Genomic DNA, 14273 nt, shown 5'->3' with positions numbered 1-14273 from the left:
AAGGATGCGACCACGTTGCTGCTCTCCCATTAATCCCACCAGGCCTGCTCCACAACTACCTTGGAGGAGGCCACCCTGCAGCTCTCCACTGCTTTCTCCCTTTCTCTAAAGTTTCTAAGTCCACTTCCAACTCTCCTGCTGAGAGGCTGGTTTTTTATTTGTAGGTCACATGATTGAGAGCCCAGTTTTTGTCATTTTTTCCCCCAACAGTAGCACATTTCCGGACCCAATGAGGAAGCCCCTTAAAGTCTGGGAGTCGTGGGAACGGGGCCTAAGAACTCCCTTCCAGGGGTGCATTCACTCGCAGTTGCAGGGACCTGGCCCTCAGATCTAGGCCAACACATGAAGTGATGCTTGTCTCCCTGGCTTGCCAGACTATCCAAGAGGGACAGACTTCGGCTCAAAATAGGAAAGCACTGTCTAGTAGAATAATGTATTTTGTGCAGAAGTGAGCTCCCTATACGCATACTGTCAAGTAGCTCCCAGGGAGGCCATGAAGAAAGACCTTGAGTTCTGAACATTGGTTTAGGTTGGGGGGTAGGGGGTGGCAACAGACTTGGCTAAGAGGGCCTCTAAAATGGGTGGTTGCAAGAAAGCATCACCTGAGATTAAATGAGGCTCTCCCTGTCTCTGCCATGACCCCCATTTCAGCTGGATGTTGCTTTTCAGAAAAGTGCTTTACTGAAAAATACATTGGTATGATAGCCATATTTATATAATACCTACTGTGGGCCAGGCACCAGACTAAATATTTGACACCAACTTTTAATCCTTTCAACTCCCCTTTAAGATACGAACTAACAAACAATCCTAAAATTTGTATGGGACCACAAAAGACCCCGAATAGCCAAAGCAATCTTGAGAAAGAAGAACAAAGCTGGAGGGATCACAATGCGGATTTCAAACTATACTAGAAAACCGTAGTCATCAGAAAGTACGGCACTGGCCTAACAACAGACACGTAGATCAATGGAACAGAATAGAGCCCAGAAATAAACACATGTGTATACAGTCAATTTACAACAACGGAGCTAAGAATATACAAAAGGAAAAGGACAGTCTCTTCATGAAATGGTGCTGAGAAAACTGAACAGCCACATGCTAAAGAATGAGATTGAACCATCATCTTATACAACACACAAAAATTAACTCAAAACAGATTACAGGCTTGAGTGTAACACCTGAAACCATAAAACTCCTAAAGAAAATAGGCGGTAAGTTCCTTGACATAGGTCTCATTGATAGTGTTTTGAATCAACCAAAAACAACAAGAACAAAGATAAACTAAAAAGCTCCTGCACAGCAAAGGAAACCATCAAGAGAATGAAAAGACAACCTACGAAATGGGAGAGAATATTTGCAAATCATATATCAGATAAGGTGTTAATATCCAAAATATGGAGAGAACAAAAGATATAAAAATTATATATATATGATTTAATAGCAAAAACCCCAAATAACCCAATTTTAAAATGAGCAAAATAATTGAATAGACATTTCTCCAAAGGAAACATACAGATGGCCAATGAGTACCCGGAAGATGCTTAACATCAGGAATCATCAGGGGAGGACAAATTAAAACCACAGTGAGATATGACCTCACACCCAGATATGGAGGAAGGGGAACCCTTGTGCACTATTGGTGGGAATGTAAGTTGGTGCAGCCACTATGAAAAGCAGTATGGAGGTTAACTCAGAAAATTAAAAAATAGAACTACCATACAATCCAGCAATTTTACCTCTGGATATATGTCCAAAGAAAAAAAAGACACTGCTTCAAAAGATATATGCATCTGCATGTTCATTGCAGCATTATTTACAAAAGCCAAGATATGGAAACAATCTAAGTGTCCACTGATGGATAAATGGATAAAAAAGATGTGTGTACACACACACACACACACACACAGAATATTATTTAGCCATAAAAAAAGAATGAAATCTTGCCATTTATGACAACATGGATGGACCCGGAGGGCATTATGCCAAGTGAATAAGTCAGACAGAAAGACAAATACTGTATGATCTCCTAAATATGGAATCTTAAAAACAAAACAATCTCATAGATACAGAGAACACATCGGCTGTTAGATTGCAAGAAGCAGCGAGGGTAAAAATGAGTACACTGTTTTTTGTTGTTGTTGTTTGTTTTAGGTTAAATAAATTGAGTATTTTTTTAAGAGAGAGAAAAGTACTGCTGTTAGTTGCTAGATGAGGAAGACAAGACACAAGAGGCCATGTGACTTGTTCTGTTAATTGTGGGGCTGCACAGAGCCCAAGCCCCCTCACTACACTGTCATCTCTCAGCTGTCCCTTGGATCTCAGGAATGGTGATTCTGGTCGAGGGCTTGGGAATTGAGGGTCTAGACCACATCTCAAATGGTTGACCTTGGGCACCACCTTGGAGCTTGTTAGAAATGCAGGATTCAGCTCCACCCCTGAGCTCCTGAATCAGAATCTGCATTTTCAAGGGATACTGAAGTGGATCTTGTGCAATTGAAATTTGGGAAGTTCTGAATTCCAATGTCACTCATTTGTTTGGTCTGGTTCTTTTCATCTGTACTCTAACTGTCCTGTCCCTTAATCTCCTTCCATAGTTGAGATGGGGAGGGAGAGGGAACAATGAACAGACTCTAAATCTGAAATAATGCCCATACTCTTACTACTTTGACAAATTCCTCTCACCTCCAGATATTTTGGTCAATCCTCATTAAAGTCCTGATTTGTACTGACTGGGAAAGGGACCCGGGCTAGTTGGAAGGGGAGGGAGGCAGCAGAGACCAGTGGTCAGGTCCACTTGGGACCAAGTCCTGTCCTGGGTCCCTGGGTCCTGCCTGCCACCACTGCCCACTCTCCTGCCCCACCCCCAGCCCTGTAGGCGGCTCCCCGACCAGGAGAGTCCCTATGCGTCCCTGAACATGACAGTCCCTCCAGCCACAGCCGATGTTATTAATTTTTAAAACAAACTTCCTGATTGAGGTTCTGGCTGCCTCTAAATTGTCTCTACAAGGAGACTGTGTACTAATTAACCCATAGAAACAATCAATGATGTACCTTTTTCAAGTTTCAGGGTGATTAGAATATGAAAATGAAGAGCACAATGGTGCAGATGTTTTAAAATCACAGCAGACAGCAATTAGTGACACGGAAACCAGCTGCTTATCTCTCCAGATAAAGCCTCTTAATAGGGAATTACACTGGAGGAGTCATTACCCAGATGGATCTCGAATGATTTACAGAGGAGGCGGGGCAGCGCTAACTTTGATTTGTGAGCAGGTTCTTGTCAAGCTTCCTTCCTTACCTCAAACAAGGTGGATTTGTGGCTGGGGTGGAGGCAGGCTGCACCTTTCTACTTTTTGCCTGGGGCAGGGATGTTGCCAAGGATAAGGAAAGGAGAGAATGGGGCCTGCAGAAGCCACAAGCACCTGCCTCCTTGATTCAGGCTCCATTGTTTTGGGATCAACTCCCTCAGCGGTCCCTGTGCAAAGCGGGGAGGGAGGACTCTAGGAAGGGGAAACAATGAGTAGCTGCGGCTTCAGGTGTTCCTTTGAGAAAAAAGTCCCTAAGTCCTACAGAGTGGCTTTGGGGGTGTGTGTGTGCATATACATGGGTGTTGGGTATAAGGAGTTCTTAATAATCAGTGCTTGATGTACTCTCTCTCTTTCGTAGTTGAGGTGAAATTTACATTTACTGAAATGTATACTTTCAAGGGGTTTTGACAAATGTATACAGCTGTGTAATTTGCACTCCTGTCATCATTTAAAATATGTCCATTATCCCCAGAAACTTCCATCCTGCCCCTTCACAACCACACCAGTCCCCACTCCACCTTATAGACAATCACTGTTCTGATTTCTATCATAATAGACTAGTTTTGCCTGTTCTAGAACTTTACATAAATGGAATGGTACAATATGTACTTTTTGGGGGTCTGGCTTCTTTAGCTCAGCTTGTGTGTGTGACTTATGCATGTTGTGGATTAGCTCTACCCTTTTCTTTTTATTGATGGATTTTGTATTCTCCTGTTGATCAACACCTGGGCTCTTTGCAGGTGCTTTCTACTCAGAATTAAGTTGCTGTGAAGTTTCTATGAAAGTCTAATTGTGGATAAATATTTTCATCTCTCTTGGGTAAATTCATAGGAGTGGAATTGCTGAGTCATAGTGTATATTTAGCTTTAAAAGATGTGACCAAATCAAGTTCCAGGGTGGCTGTACCATTTTGCACCCCCTCCAGCAATGGATGAGAGTTACAGTTGCTCCTTATCTTTGTTAATACTTGCTGTCAATCTTTTCAATATTAGCCATCCTACTGAGTATACAGTAGTATCTTCTTGTGGTTTTAATTGGCATTTCCCTGATGACAAATGATTTTTGAGGACACTGGCATGTGCTCACTGTCCAGTCCTACTTCTTTTGTGGTTCAGAATATATTGGTGAAGGTGTTTTGCTGTTGGGTGAGGTTCAGTTGGTTGCATGTTGATCAAATCTTCCATATATTTTTTTCTGATTTCTTTGGTCATTTTGTTTTGTTACTGAGAGAGGGGTGTTAAAATCCTTTTAATTGTGGAATTGTCTCTTTCTTTCTTGAATTCTCTTACTTTTTGTCTCAAGTATTTGAAGTTTTGAGTTGCAAACAAATTTAGTAGTATTGTCTGTTCTTGATGAATTGACTTCTTTTTTTATCATTTTGAAATGCCCCTAATTATCTCCAGTAATACCTTTTGTTCTGACTATTTCACATTGTATGGAGTGTCTCCAGCATTCTTAAAATAATGTTTGTGTGCTTTATCTCGTTCCATCCTTTTACTTTTAAGCGGTGTTCTTATATTTAAGGAGTATCTCTTGTAAACAGTCTATAGTTGGGTCTTCACATTTTCGTTCAGTCTGACAACCTATCCCCTGTGTTGTTGTTGTTGTTGTTGTTGTTGTTGTTGTTGTTGTTGTTGTTTTGGAGTGTTTAATATATTTTGAGTTAATATAATTACCGGTAGTGTCGAGTTTGTCTACAATGTTACTATGTTTTCTCTTTGTCCCATTTCTCTTTATTGTTTCCTCCTTTTCTGCCCTTTCATGGACTAATCAAGCTCTCTTTAATATTCCATAAATTTCCTTCTATTGGCATTTTTGATATATGACTTTGTTTTATTTTTAGTGGTTGCTCTAGAGATTACAATGTGCACCAAGTATCACAGACTACTTTGAACTATTATCACATCAAGTATAAGAACTGTAACAAGCATATATAGTTGACCCTAGAACAACAGAGGGGTTAGGAGCATTGACCGCCGCCCCCTCCCCCCCCCCACCATGCAGTCGAAAATCCACATAAAACTTTTGATTCCTGTCCCAAAACTTAACTACTGGGAGCTTACTGTTAATTGGAAGTCTTCCTGATAACGTCAGCAGTTGATTAACACATATTTTGTGTGTTATAGGTACTATATATTGTATAATCACAATAAAGCAAGCTAGAGAAAAGAAAAGGTGTTAAGAAAATCATAAGGCAGAGAAAATAGATTTACAGTAGTGTATGGTATTTATTGAAACAAATTTGCATATACGTGGACCCACGCAGTTCACACCCACGTTGTTCAATGGTCAAGCATACTTCCGTATACCACCCTTTTGTGTTTTGTTTTATTGTTGTACACTTAATTCCTACAAATGTCATAAGCTCCATGACATATTACTATTTCTGTTTTAAGCAGCCATTTGTCTTTTAAACTGTATATGTGCCCACATATTTTCTGCTTTCATGTTCTTCATTTGTTCATGTAGATCTGAGTTTCCATCTGGTATTATTTCCCTTTACCCTGAAGAACTTCCTTTTACATTTCTTATAATTTCCTTCTGTCGGTAGTTGATTCCCTCAGTTTCTATTTATCTGAAAATATCTTTATTTTGCCTTCATATTTGAAGGGTATTTTCACTGGATATAGAAATGTCAGTTGACTGTTTTGTCTTTATTTTAGCACTTTGGAGATGTTATTTCATTGTCTTCTGGCTTGATTTTTACTGACGAGAAGTCAGACATTATTTTTGTCATTGTTCCCCTATAATTTTGTGTCTTAATTCTCTGGCTGCTTCTAAAAGTTTTATCTGGTTTTCATCAGTTTGTTTACAGTGTGCCTAGATGTGGTTTTTATGTGTGTTTGTTCTGTTTATTGAGCTTCTTAGCTATGTTAATCTGCATGTACTATTCTCCTTCTCTACTCTGGGGTGCTAATTATATATTTTAGACTTCTTGATACTATTCCACAGGATACTGAAGCCTTGTTTTTTTGTTTGTTTCTTTGTTTTTTACATCTTTCTCCCTTCTTTCAGTTTGGATCATTTCTACTCTCTCCCCATCATGTTCACTGAACTTTTCTTCTGCATTGTCCTATAAGCTGTTAAGTTCAGCCAGTGAAGTTTTAATTTCAGATATTGTATTTTCCCAATTCAGAATTTTCATTTGGTTATTTTGGTATAGTTGCCATCTCTATGCTGAGATTCCCCATATGTTCATCAATTATGTTCATCTTTTCCTTTCAATACTTGAATATTTTCATAATGGCTGTTTCGGGGGCCTTGGATCTATCTTGGCTCTCCTGGTTGTGGGTCATGTTTGCCTATTTCTTTGCTTGTCTAGTGCATTTTTTATTGTGTCCTGGATATTGTAGTTACTATATTGTAGAGATTCTGCATTTTGTTGTTTTCCTTTAGAGTTTGACTTTTGTTCTGATAGGTAGTTAATTTACTGGCAAGCTAGCTTTATCCTATTGAGGATTCTTTTCAGACTTTGTTAGGGAGGGACTAACATAGTTTCTATTCTGGGGCTAGAGTAATCCTACTCTTAAAGAGTACCATTTCTGGGATATCAGCTGAGTTCTGGAATATTCATTAAAGTTGCCCCACTCTGGCTAAGCAGAAATCCAACACTGCCCAATACTGGTGATGTCAGGACTCTATGTTCAGCTTGTGGCCCCCTAGTAGCTGAACTCTGCTGGGCTTCATGGAGTCTTGCCCTCAAGTGCAGATTAAAAGTTGGCCAAAGACATAAGAATGTCCCTATAAATGTTTCTAGGGTTTCTTTTCTACATGGCTCCCTCTTCTTAGGTACCCTGTCTCTCAAATCCCAGTTCCTCCAGCCCCAAACTCTGATCTCTGTTTTTTCCACATAGTGAGATCACAGATCTCTGGCTTCTACTTTCCTGTGCTCAGCCTCAGAAAGTGCTTCCAGGCGAAGAAAACTAGGGATACGGGGGCCTCATGAGTTTCCTTCTCTCTAGAATCACAGCACACATTATCTATAGTCCAGTGCCTGAAAACAGTTGCTTCATATAGTTTGCTCAGTATTATATTTGTTTCCGTGGAAAGGGTAAGTCTAATACCTATTATAACATTGTGGCTGGAATGAAGTCAATGATCATTTTAAATTATGCAGAATTACCATGTATTCAAGGAAACATATGTTAGGGGCCTCTGTCTTTGCACCAGCTGTTATCACCCCCAGGAAAAGGAGTGCGTTAGTATCGCTCAAAACAGCCCCCAAATAGTAAATCAGGAATGGTTCCTATGGGAACTAAGTCAAGGTGACTTCCCAGGGTAATTCATGTGACAGGAAATGAGGACACATTCACTTTATATATGTCATTGGAAACTTTATGTCTGTTTAGGAGCTGGGTAGTGCTTCTGTTCAGGCTGCTATAACAAAATACCATGAGTGGGTGGCTTATAAATGACAGAAATTTATTGATCATAGTTCTGGTGGCTACAAAGTCCAAGATCAAGGTTGGCAGATGCAGCATCTGGTGAGAGCCTGCTTCCTGGCTCATAGATGGCCTTCTTCTCTCTGTGTGCTCACGTAGTGAAGGACAAAAGAGCTCTTTGGGGTGTCTTTTAATGTAAGAGCATTAATCCCATTCATGAAAGCTCTACCCTCATTACCTAATCACATTGTGTTCCCAGAGGCCCCACTTCCTAATACCATCACTTTGGGGTTTAGGGTTTTCAACATATGAACTTTGGAGGGACATAGACATTCAGTCCATAACGCCCACGGAATCAAAGGATCATAAGGCCCTGGTTGAAATAAGGTACTTAGTGGCATTCTTCTATACCTACCATTAGCAAATGCAGGAATGAACTGGGCTGAGGAGAGATCTTCTGGGGTCAAGTTCAATGGAAGCTGGTATATGCGTTCTTCCTGTTCATGAGCCTAAAGGGTCATTTTCAAAGTCTTTAAGTGACAGAACCATCTCTCCCCACCCCCCCCCCTTAAATGAAATCCTTTGCAAGGCTGTTCTGTTTATTTGGGGGTTAAAAGAATGATGTGAAGCATCTCTCTTGCCCCATCCACTGGCTATAGTTCAGAAAAGTCTTTACAAAATCCAGGACTCTGTGGAGTCCTAGTCCATTTGAAAACCACTGAACTGGAACATCTGGTAATATCAGAACCTCTCTAGTCCCTAACCCAGACCCTCTGTCTTTGATATAATCCAGTGGTTCTCAACTTTGTCTGCTCATTGGGATAGCCAAGAGCTTTGAAAAAAGTACTACTGTTCAGACCCCACTTCTAGAATCCTGATTTAATTGATCTGGGTCAGATCCCAGGCATGGTGTTCTTTATGAAGCTTCCTGTATAAGTCTAACGTACAGCCAGGATTGGGGACCTTTCATCAGACAGTTTCTGGTTACATTCCTTGTCTCCCACACTCAGTTCTTGCTCAGGCTTGAGCACTTGCTTCAAGCCTCAGAGATAAATGCCAGGATACCCCAGGGCTCTGGGGATTGGCCTGCATTGAGTTGGGGAAATAGAAATCCCAGAGTGGGAGGTCATGAACACCTGCATTCCAGATTCTTTCTGGGAGGACAGTACTCTTATCCACCCATACGGATGACTTTTCTGCCCACCTCACCTTGCAGTGGACTTGGAATACCTAAAGAGGGTACCGAGTTAGAGTTTCTTACTATGTAAATTACAAAGAGTTCAGAGAGCAAAACAAGAATGCTCAATGGTGCCAAATTGCATATCCTAACAGGCCTATGGTGGTTTGTTCTACATATTTACCACCAAAAAGTGCTGCAAATGTCATAGCAACCACAGAAGAGCCCCACCCCAGAGGAATTATGATATTCAAACATTAGATCAGTGCTCTTAAAACTTCATTGTGCATCGGAATTATCTGGAGAGCATGTTTAAAATGCACATTCCTTGATCCCACCCTAAAAGATTGCAATTAGTAGATCCGCAATGGGGCCCAGGAGTCTGTATTAATGACCAGTACCTTAGGTGGTTCTGATACAGTGATCCAGGATCACATCTTGAGAAGCACCAGTTGCCAAATTAAGAGCGAAAGCTCCCCTCGTTACTTCATACCCAGGCATATTTTCCTACTCTTGTAAAGCAAAATATCTCACGAACAGTAAATTTAAATTATCGGTGTCAGCAGAAAGTAGCACAAACACAGCTAACCCAAAAGAGTAGTTTATCTCTCACAAAGTCATGCTTGATTTTTGATGAGTTATATGATTTTTCTCAGACCCAAATAGCCCTCTTCTCTCATTGCGACAACCCTTACTTCAGATAAGCCATAGATAAGGCTGGGTGACTCATTTTCTTCCCATTTTTATGGATTTTTCAAGTTTTTATGCAGCGATCTAATGCTTGTTTTCAAAAGTAGACAAAAATCAAGTGCTTTTTCAAAAGAAATCTAACTTGTACAAAATTTAAATGTATATGATACATTGGTTGTAGGGGAGGGGATAGTTACCTACTTTACAAAATAATTCTTCACATTCCAGAAGAACTTGCTTCCATAAACACATCTTTTAAGAAGAAAATCTGTCTAGTTTTCAAAATGGTGGTTCACTGATGAACATTTGGCATCTAGGCTCAATGGGCATGGAAAGTATTGTTCTTATAAAAGTAAGCCACACCTTCAAAATGACTGTGTGGGGGCGCCTGAGTGTCTCAGTCGCTTACACGTCTGCCTTCAGCTCAGGTCATGATCCCAGGGTCCTGGGATCCAGCTCCGCATCAGGCTCCCTGCTCAGCAGGGAGTCTGCTTCTCCCTCTCCCTTTGCCCCTCCCCCCCCACCCGCTTATGCACGTGCGTGCACACTCTCTCTCTCACTCTTGCTCTTTCTATCTCAAATAAATGAATAAAATCTTTTAAAAGAAATGACTGTATGTTTCACAAACAATTCATGGGGGTGGGGGAACAGCCAAGAGATAACACTGGGCTTAGTTGGTACTAAAAGTTTTCCACAAAAATGATCGGCCCAATGTAGAATATCATCAGGCCTTCCCTTATTTGGTAACCATCTTAGGCAACACCCTTGCTGTGGACAGAGGGTAGTATGGAGGCCTTAAAAGATTAAGGTCTTACTCCCAGAAAAATGCAGAATCTAAGGGGAAAATGGAAATGGGTGCTAAATGGGTCAATAAAGCCCCCAGTCAGTGACCCCCATGGGAGCCCAGGACCAGAGCAGTGGCAGGGTGGGAGGGGAGCCTGTATGCCCCCCTACCCCTCCCCTGCCCCTACCAGCATCCAGCTAGGGGCCCGTTTTGCCATGTCCATCTCTGTCTCAATGGAGTAAGTGATCAATTCTCAGTGAAGGACATATTGGAACTGACAGCTTCACCATTGTGTATATAATATGTCATGGCTGACAGATGAAGAAATGGGATTCTGTGAAATGCAGCAGGATGTAGCCATCAGCCAAGGCTGGAGAAAAGCCGTGTTCTCCTGGACCCCTTAGAGAGTACTCCTTCTTAGTCCCCCTTGCCCCTTCTCGGCAGCCCATCTCAGTGCGGGGCTTAAAGCACCATTTCCCCCTATTAGTCCTGATCCTTTGTTGTGCTTCCCTTTTGTCCATGCTGCCCTTTGATTGCGGAGCTCTCCCAGCAGGGCAAATTGCAGCTGAAATGGTAGAAACAATGAGATCAGGCAGTGTCCAGATGGAGGCACCGGGAACCAGGCACACTTAACTGCATGACTTTGAGCTGGGCTGCCCTGGGTGTAAGTGAGCAGGCCCCACCTTTCAACTATCACAGTGAAATCCACCCCCCTGACAGTCACGTGGCCTTTCCCAAAGGCAGAGTTAATTGGAAAGTGAAAGAATTAACAGGAGATGAGGGAGAACTAACAGTAAAAATTGCATTGAAGAGGAGTTACCTTGCAAGTGCCTTTAGTCCTTCAGTATTGGGGAAGGATTTTTTTGTTCATTACCTAATGCATTTGAGTGCTCCAATTTCCTTATGAGCCATTATCAAACGAATGATTGGCAGCTTGTTATCTTCTGTGTGCAGCCACGTATTTTGTCGTGGTAATAGGCTTCTCAAACATGATTTTGTTTATTCACTCAGCAAACATTTATTGGGAACTTTCTGGGTGGTTTGCTTTGTCGTGGGCACAGGGGATAAGAAGATAAATGAGTCTGTGACCTCAAAGTACTTACAGTCTAGGAGAGGGAGATAGAAAAGTACACAAATAAATGGCATAGAGCATTAGGAGGATTGTGATGGATGTCTTTATGAGAGACGATGGTACATGCAGAAGGAATGACATAAGAAAAGAGGCTGGAGGATGTTGTAATGTACAGGTCATTAATCTCACTATTGACCAAATGAAATACCCATCACAAAATGTGTGTTCCTTAATTCATTCAATAAACATTTGTTGAGGGCCTACTATTTGCCAGGCACTGTGCTTGGTACTTCTGTGATGGTGTGTACAGGCTAGAAAAGGAAACCGGCATTAATTCAATTAATGCACAAATCAAATATAAAATTAAAACTAAGATAAAAGTCCAACAAAGATGACCTACAGGGTTTCATGAAAACTTCTAATAGGAGTATTTCTGTAAGGCAGGGGGCGTCCCTATGATCGAGCTGAGAGTTGAACATAGAGAGTTAATTAAGGATTCTGCTAGGCACCAAGAACAAGAAGATGGAGCAATAGAAAAAAACAAACAAAAAACTGGTGAGAATCAGGGACCAAGAATTCCAGGTTCACTATGAAGCCCCTGTGTGGACTTCTGTGACCAGATCTAGAAAAGGGGGGGAGGTGGAAGGAGTAGGGGAGACAGGGTAACTATAAGTCCTGCTTTGCTGGGGTCCAAAAGAGTAACTCAGATTTTTTGTCCCATGGCAATGTTTAATAAGTGCCACCACTAACTCTCAAAAATGTTCTAGTATGAGTTATCAATTATACTGTTGCCCTAAAGAGTAGGACATTTTGTTTCCAAGCCCTTTTGTAGACTTGTCATCCTGTGAGTATATACCCAGTGCCAACTAAAATCTAAAGCACAAATGACAAATCGGCAAAGTCCTGATTCATAAAAGGTAACTGGCATTTAATAGTTTATGCCATGGATAAGATTTCTGTTTTTAGTTTTTTGTTTTTTGTTTTTGAAAGTGGGACAGCAGCCTATGTGCCCAGCAGTAATTCCTAGCAAAGTCAGGTGACAGGATTAGTTCTCTAGATGTTGATGATGGTGGTGTCCACTGACCATTGCAAGAGGAAGAAAAAAGGAAATACATTTTTTGTCTTAATTTTCTCCTGGGCTTAGCTTGGGGGAGATTCTCTCAAGATACTTAACAAACAGAATCCAATACCAGAAGTATAAACAAGATTTCTCAAAATCAGAGAGGCAGAAAATAAACCTAGGGATTCCAGAAATTACCGTGAAGGAAACCCTACTTGCTTTACTGCATTGAATTTTACCCATAATGCTTTCTGACATCTATGTTTTGATTCTTAACAGGGACTATGAAAAATGTTTTCTAATGAAGTATAAATGCTAGAGCATCAATGGCAAACAGATCGGTAGAGATAGATGATAGATACATGGATAGATACATAGATAAAGACAGATACATGTTACAGGCTAAAACTTCCTAAATCCACTAAGCCAATCATCATTTACTTCTCAGTGGAGATATTACCCAAAACTTTCTTCAGTTTACTAGTATTTTCCCTTCTTTAACAAATCTTAGGATAATGCATCCTGTACATTTACTACTTGTGTGTAAACAAGACTTACAATAAACTTTGAGGAATGCTTCTTTGTACTGGTAGTGTGGCTTAAAATCTATTGGAAATAACGTTAGCATTTTTACATTAAAAAGTTTTATGTCTCGGGGCACCTGGGTGGCTCAGTCGATTAAGGGTCTGACTCTTGGTCATGGTCTCAGGTCATGGTCTCAGAGTTATGCGATGTGAGCCCTATATCTGGTCCGTGCTCAGAGTCTGCTTGAGTTTCTCTCTCCATCTCCCTCTGCTCCTCCCACTCATGCTCTCTCTCTTTCTCTAAAATGAATAAATAAATCTTTAAAAAAAAAGCTTTAATGTCTCAAAATGATGTGTTCACTATCTACCACCTTAGTGATTTTGTAGACACTAGTTATGTTGGGCCTCTAGCACAGGTTCTGCTTTTCCCAACTGTGGAGTCGGTCCTAAGGAAGGTGCCAGAGTCTGGAGACTTTCCTTTAGAATTCATGTAGGGAAAGCACAGCTGACAAAGTTCGAAGGAGTGATCTTGAATGACCATGCTTTTTTTTTTTTTTTTTTTTGGCACATTCGTCCAGGAGACTCAAGGTTCCTTTTGAGACTGTCCAAGGGTTTCCTCAAGATTGCTGTCAGTGCCCATCCCGGGCTTCAGGATGCCTCAGAGGGTTACCTCCCAAACACTGCACCACTCCTAGGGTCAGAAGGATTGAAGGTCTTTTGTACTTCTTTCCTGCTTCATTTCTTCTTCTCTGTGTCCTTAACCAGCCCCCTTGGCCCCACACATTCTTTAGACCTCCCCCCCAACCCTTCAGCTCGTGCTGTTTTCCCTTGTAGCAGTGGTTCTCAGGGAGCTACTTGTTGGAGCACAAGAGATGCTGAACTCCAGGGTAAAGTGCAAACAGAAATGAACTTGCATAGGAGGAAGCAAGGGAAGTACGTGAGTTGGATGGGAAGTGGGGACAGAAATCAGAGGGAGCTTGAGTTAGGCAAAGGGACCAGGGAGTCGGGAAGTTCACAGTCTCTCCTGCACTCTGCCACCATGGGCAGGACTCTCCATTATACAGATTTCAGCTCTTCCATGTGTACGGTCTGGCACTGGCCTAAGTGACGTGCGGGGCCTGTTCTCTCACTAAACAGTTCTTATTCCGAGATTGCATTCAACCAAGATGGGTAAAAGTTCCTGTTGTTGGGGGGCAAGGAGGAGTGAAGACAGCGACTAAAGCATCCTTATTAATGTTCCAAATCAGTGCACTGTATTTTTACTTCTGCAAAT

The 14273-nt window shown here is 41.4% G+C and overlaps 1 protein-coding gene across 5 annotated transcripts in view; it reads left to right on the top strand.

Annotated features, from left to right (window-relative positions):
* SETBP1 (SET binding protein 1) overlaps positions 1-14273 on the top strand; it is a 363437-nt gene that overhangs the window by 242040 nt on the left and 107124 nt on the right. The gene's annotated exons all lie outside the window — the stretch shown is intronic.

Source organism: Halichoerus grypus, chromosome 13, assembly GCF_964656455.1.
Source record: "Halichoerus grypus chromosome 13, mHalGry1.hap1.1, whole genome shotgun sequence".
Lineage (NCBI taxonomy): Eukaryota > Metazoa > Chordata > Mammalia > Carnivora > Phocidae > Halichoerus > Halichoerus grypus.
This window is presented reverse-complemented; position numbering and strand designations above follow the sequence as displayed.